This window comes from Amblyomma americanum, chromosome 1 (genome assembly GCF_052857255.1).
Source record: "Amblyomma americanum isolate KBUSLIRL-KWMA chromosome 1, ASM5285725v1, whole genome shotgun sequence".
Lineage (NCBI taxonomy): Eukaryota > Metazoa > Arthropoda > Arachnida > Ixodida > Ixodidae > Amblyomma > Amblyomma americanum.
In genome coordinates, this window is record NC_135497.1 from 96,868,972 (window position 1) to 96,874,971 (window position 6,000).

Consider the following 6,000-nt stretch of genomic DNA (forward strand, 5'->3'; position numbering starts at 1 on the left):
GAGGTTGGGGGCCGGCATATATATTTATGCTGATGGGCTTACCGTGAAGCTGAAGATGCGCGAGAGAAAGTAGGAGGTGGGCGGTGAAAGGGGAATGAGTTTTTTTTAAAAATGGCGATGGTTTAGCTCTGGTTAAACCTGGAGTGACGTGACAGCTACAGCTGGCCGAGTGGAACTCGCTCAGTTGAATTACAAATGCAGTCTTTCGCCGCTCCGTTTCGCTGGGCGTTCCTTCATCTTCGTCCCACTTGACACGGCGCATGCGCACAGCTGTGGAAGCTCGGTTTCGCTGGCGCGCCGCGCCGCCGGCAGCAGCAGCTGCTCGGCACCACGTGATCAACTACGTGACAGCGTGGCTGCGCCGCCACGCTGAAGGCTCAAAATGCTACCGCAATGTAGCTATCGCTACAATACATGCGCTTTCGAGAAGCTTGCAGGCAAAGCAACCTCTCCAGTGGGCGTAACTCGTCGGAAAAGCCAAAATTTGTAGGCCACAGCGCCGAGGGTAACCCCGTTTTGGAACTTCTATGTACTGATATGACTATCACTTTCGGTGGGCTACACGGCTCTCAATAATTATGGAGTCTAACAATAAAAATTAAAAAGTTAACTATTCAATATTAGTTAACCAGACTACTAGTTAGCTCGGCCTAGATGTATTCTGATGTACTACACCGCTGACAGTGACATGCCGAAAAAAGCGTCGTTTAACTAAAAAGTCTGTATTTAAAAATTATCTAAAGTCTTAAGTAAAACACCCTGCTTTTCTAAAGGCACCATCCCTTTTTTGTACATTAACGATAAAGGAGAGGTTGGTGCTGCAGAGCTGCTCCGGCTACTCCTTTTCACTTAATCATAGCAACCATTTGGTCCGACGATGTACAATTCAATAGAACATAACACAAAAAGTTGTGGAGAACCTGTTTCCCCCCACCGTTTCGACGCGGCCGACCACCTTCATCATCGTGCGTCAGGACAGCACCGGCTGGGCGACGAGGGAAGTCTTCCTGACGGGGGAAGCGAAAGCAGCGACGGGAGCGCCACCTCGAAGGTTGCGGGGAACTGGTTACTCTTCGGGATCCGGCCAGCGTCGTGAGCAGTTGCAGCCGCGCGCTCTGTCACACTCCGCGACAGGCGCACGGAGATCCGTCGTGCCTTGCCGCTGGACTCTTGGTTCCAGGCAGAGAAGCGAGCGCAGCAAACGCGCGCTCTCGTCACCTTCTCCAGCAAATTCTCGGGGATGGCTTTGCCCCAAGAATGCGGCGCGCACGGGTAGACCCGGCCGCCATTGTCGGCGCATACAAATGTTCGCCGCCGATACCTCCGAAGTCGGTAAGTCGAAGAGCCCTTGGAGTTGGCGCTTTACGTTGCCTTCAACTTCCGAGGAATGCCTCGTTGATGTTTTGTAGCTATAGCTGGCCCGCTCTGTGTATTATTTGCAATTGTAATAAACGGTATATGAGGATAGGATAGGATAGGAATAGGATAGGATAAACTTTATTTGCTCTAATTACAAGGTCATTCAGTGGTCCGACAGAGTTCTTCCATCTTCCTGATGGGGATATCTTCTGTCTGACAGGGTTGGTGCCCCTATCCCAGGGCTCCACTGAGGGTTGGCTGCTCGTCGTTCATGCTGTATGAGCACCCGTTGTATACACGGGTCGCCGCTGGAGAGCACCCCTTCCCACTGTTCCGCACTCGGGTTTTCTACTCTATGGAATGCTTTGTTTTTGCTTCATTCCCATGTAATTGATAAAGGGTGGGCTTTGCGCCACACCATGGGCATGTGTCCCTATATTGCCCAGGGAACATTTTGCTTAGTATGTTTAAGTTTGGGAAAGTTCCGGTTTGCAGTTTCCGCCAGTGTACTGCGTCATGTTGGTTTAGTATGTTGTGGAGTGGGGAGTATCTTATCCTCATTCCTCTATGATAATTTAGTAGATCTGAATACGTCGAGGTCACCGTCATGAAGTCATCGGGGTCTCCGTCCAAGCCAGCTCGGTTTGTATGCTCTCGAGCGATCTTGTCGACCCTTTGGTTGCCTTCAATGTCGGTGTGTCCCGGTATCCAAAACAGGATGTGTCTGACTAGATTTTTGTTCTGGCCAGCGCGGAGGAGGATCTGGAGCGCTTTGCTGCCAATTCTGCCATTTGTATAATTACGGGATGCTTCCTTAGAATCTGTTAGTATTACAAGGGATGTATTTGTGCGGTAGCCCTCCGCGGCCGCTAGAGCAACAGTTCTCTCTTCCCCCTCGGCTACCGTACAATCCCGTGCCGACGCGCAAGTGATTTCCTTAAAATCCGAGCCTATCACTGTCGCTACGACCTTTTGCTCTTTCGTTCCTCGTTCCCAAGGATAAGCCGCGGCGTCCGTGTAGACCGTGTTCGCCTTGGTTGCTAGGTGTTTCTCTACATATTTTGCCCTGGCGTTTCGCCTGGCCGTATGCAAATTTGGGTCCATGTTTTTTGGTAGCGGTCCTACTTTGATAGAGCTGCGGAACTCATCCGGTAGGTTCGCCGTTCTTTGTTCCTCTCTGATTGATTCCTGATAGCCCAGTCTGGCCAGGAGTTTTCTGCCGGTGGCAGTCTGCTGGAGCCTTCTGCTGGAGCCTTTCTGTTCCTTTGGCCTTTCCTGTGGTTGTCTTTTTATGCGCAACATGGTTTCTTCAAAATAACACATCCAGTCGCTCAGAAACCGAAACCGAAATCACTGAGTATAAATACTGCAATTTTAAATTATTCACTGCGAATATATTAATCGTGGGGCGTGTATCACGCGTCCTGGGGCAATACGCAACGTTCGAAATAAAGAACACGTCAACCAAAAATTTTGTGTCTCCTACCCTTTAACTTTTTGTAGGACAAGGGGACACATACGTCCACACACACGTGCCACTTTTTTCATTGCCATGCTCCGAGTTGTAAAAACGGTGCATCCATTGCTTTGATACTTCTAGCACCACCTCATGGATGTACAAAGAAGCTTTTATGCTTTTGTTTTAAAGGTATTAGCCCGGTGGCAGCATATGTCTGTATCTGAAACGAACCGTTTCGCTCGCGCGTGCTGTGCGCGTTTTACAAAGGATTTTGGCGGGCTCTCCAGCCGGTAAATCACGAGTAGAAGGGTCGTTTTTTTTTCTTATTCACGAGCCCGTAAATGTCCTATTTACCCTGTTCTTTTCTGTCCTGCCCATGGCTAGGCAAAAAATTCATGCAGCGTGTAATTCAGAACTTTTTAGCTATATATTTCGTCTGTTTTATATTATTTTTCCGTTATTTTTTATAATCAGTTGGTGCTCGACGAAGACAAGAAAAATGAGAACACAATGTACATGCAAAGTCTCTGGAAGGCCTCCTTGTGCAATTTACTTCGTGTGTTTTCAAAACGGAATGTAGCCTGGTGCAGGCATGCCCATGTCTTTAGTCCGAATGTCGCCAGCTAGTGTTTGCAGGAAGAACATTTCTTCTATTGTGTCATATAAAGTCGGTTTTTGTGTGTTCTCTAATTTGTTGCTGGAATGCTTACACCAAGTTCACATCAGATGACAAAAATACTTTTTTTTCTTAAGCGGCTGTCTTTCAGTGCTCAGTGGGTCACATAAGTCCCACTTTTTCAAATGCTTCCACAGGCACTGGTATACATATGTTCCACTTTTTTCTCGAGAACCATCAGCACTAGAGAGCTCAAATTTTGTATATTTCATAAGAAGCCGATGCATGACTATATCCCCCTTAATAGGCGGCGTGCGTTGCTCACGACATTTTGTCCTACAAAGGGTGAAGTTGTATCCGACCATAGTACAAATTGATTGTATGGTTCTTCTGGCTATGTTGATGTTTGTCCGGTAGTACGAAACTAATTTTTGTTTTGTCTGTGCTAAAGGAGTGTAGACACCTAATTTTGGGTGCATGTTTTCCTTGTCTAGGATGTCATTAGCCCATGTTTGATCCCTGACCCACCCTGCCCTCTTCCTGTCTCTTGACGTTACACCTTTCCTTTTCCTTTCCATAGCTCGCTGCTCTAGTTTCCCCGTTTCTACCCTATGGACCTCCTGCATGTTTGTAAACAAACGAGGTGGCGCTGCAGTCGCTAGCGAGCTCGTGGTAGTCAAAAGGTCGAGGAGTGGCGTCGCGGATAGGTGTTGAGCGCGGGTTTTCAAGGCTTGTAGGCGCGTTTCCAGTTTCTGCGAATCATAGCAATGGTCGATGCTTCCAACTTAGTAATTTGTCGAAGTACACGAGCTCGCGTTGTCCTCGTGCGGCCTATAAAGAGAAATTGTTTGCCACTCTGTATTGTATATATGGTTAGAAGTAAACATGTAGAAAGCGTTCCTGCCGTTTATTTATGCGCTAGGCATTGAATAAAACAAGTTTTGACACTCTGCACTAGCTGGAATGATTTTACTTCGGGACAATAGTGAGGGGAAGTGCTGGCCTTGTTTCGTCGGAGCAGACATGCGCTCATCGTCTGCTGACATACGTACGCGTCGCGCTGTGCGAAAAGTGGGGACAGCGTCGTGTCCCTGGTCTCCTGTCTCGCTTAGCGCTGTTTTTAGCCGCATGACCACGCACCAGCCAGGCCGACTTGTCCTCTTGTTAAGCTGGTCGATTTGATGAGAATTTTTGATTTCTAGAATTATTTTCTTTCCTAGCCCTGAAGTCTAGTTTCGTGACGAAAAATTATAGCAAAATATTAAGTACAAATTTATAAATTACGCTTTTTAGAAGTGTGGTCATCAAAAATTGTGAGGTAATTTCTTTGATTTCAGTGCCGCATTTCTTTGACCAAAGCGAAAGCGAAGATGCCATAAACGAGGGAATAAACTTTAAGGTTCGTTTTGTGACCTCTCACATTTTCTGCGACTGGATCCCTCACCTTCGTAATTCGCATGAAAATCAAATGATTCCATTTGTCGCAAACTATTCCTGAGACGTTGAGGAGCGTGCAGTACTGTGTTAGTTATTTCTTGTAAGAAACGTTTTCATCTAACTATGCATGCATGAGTACTGATCATATAGAAAAAGAACTAATCGCGTCATCGTACAGAACAGGGCTTTATGTACATGCTGGCATAAAAAAACTGCGCACTATCTACTCAATTATTTGAGACCTTGAGGGGACTTGACGACGGTGTTAATTATAATTACCCAGAACTGCACCAGGTATAGCTATAAATAAAAGGAATTACTGAAACTAGCATAGGAATTTCATATTTGCACCAAGTTTAGTTACATATCGCATGCATGAATAACGAAAACACTTTTCATTGCCGCGTCCCCTCTCAATCTTGTCACGTGTCTGTTAATAGTAAGGCTGCGGCTGCTTCTTTCCAAACAAGCTTCGCGATCATGTACTACCTCATGAAACATAATTCGTTTTTTTTGGGGGGGGGGGAAAGGAAATGGCGCAGTATCTGTCTCGTATATCGGCGGACACCTGAACCGCGCCGTAAGGGAAGGAATAAACGAGGGAGTGAAAGAAGAAAGGGAGAGGTGCCCGTAGTGGAGGGCTCCGGAATAATTTCGACCACCAGGGGATCTTTAACGTGCACTGACAACGCACAGCACACGGGCGCCTTAGCGTTTTTCCTCCATAAAAACGCAGCCGCCTCGGTCGGGTTCGAACCCGGGAACTCATGAAACATGACACATGCATGATGCAATGAAAAAGCATATGGCGTTTAGCACACTTAAGGTACGCTATTCTAAGCACACCAACGCGACCGCGGAAGATTGACACAACTTACCAGACTTCTTTCTACTCGAATGAAATAATTACGTCGTCATATCAAGAAATAGTTTCAAGTAAATATTAAATGTCACAAAACGCGCCATTTAAACATGGTGTGCTATTAACAAAAAAACGCATTCCTTGGGGGCGAGTGAACCTGTCGGCGCCCCGTGCACCCCGGCTCAAGGTGATAAGTATGTGTGCAGCTACATATGTCTTTTTTTCCTTGAGCAATTATCAGCCTATACTATCCTGAAGTTCAGGTTA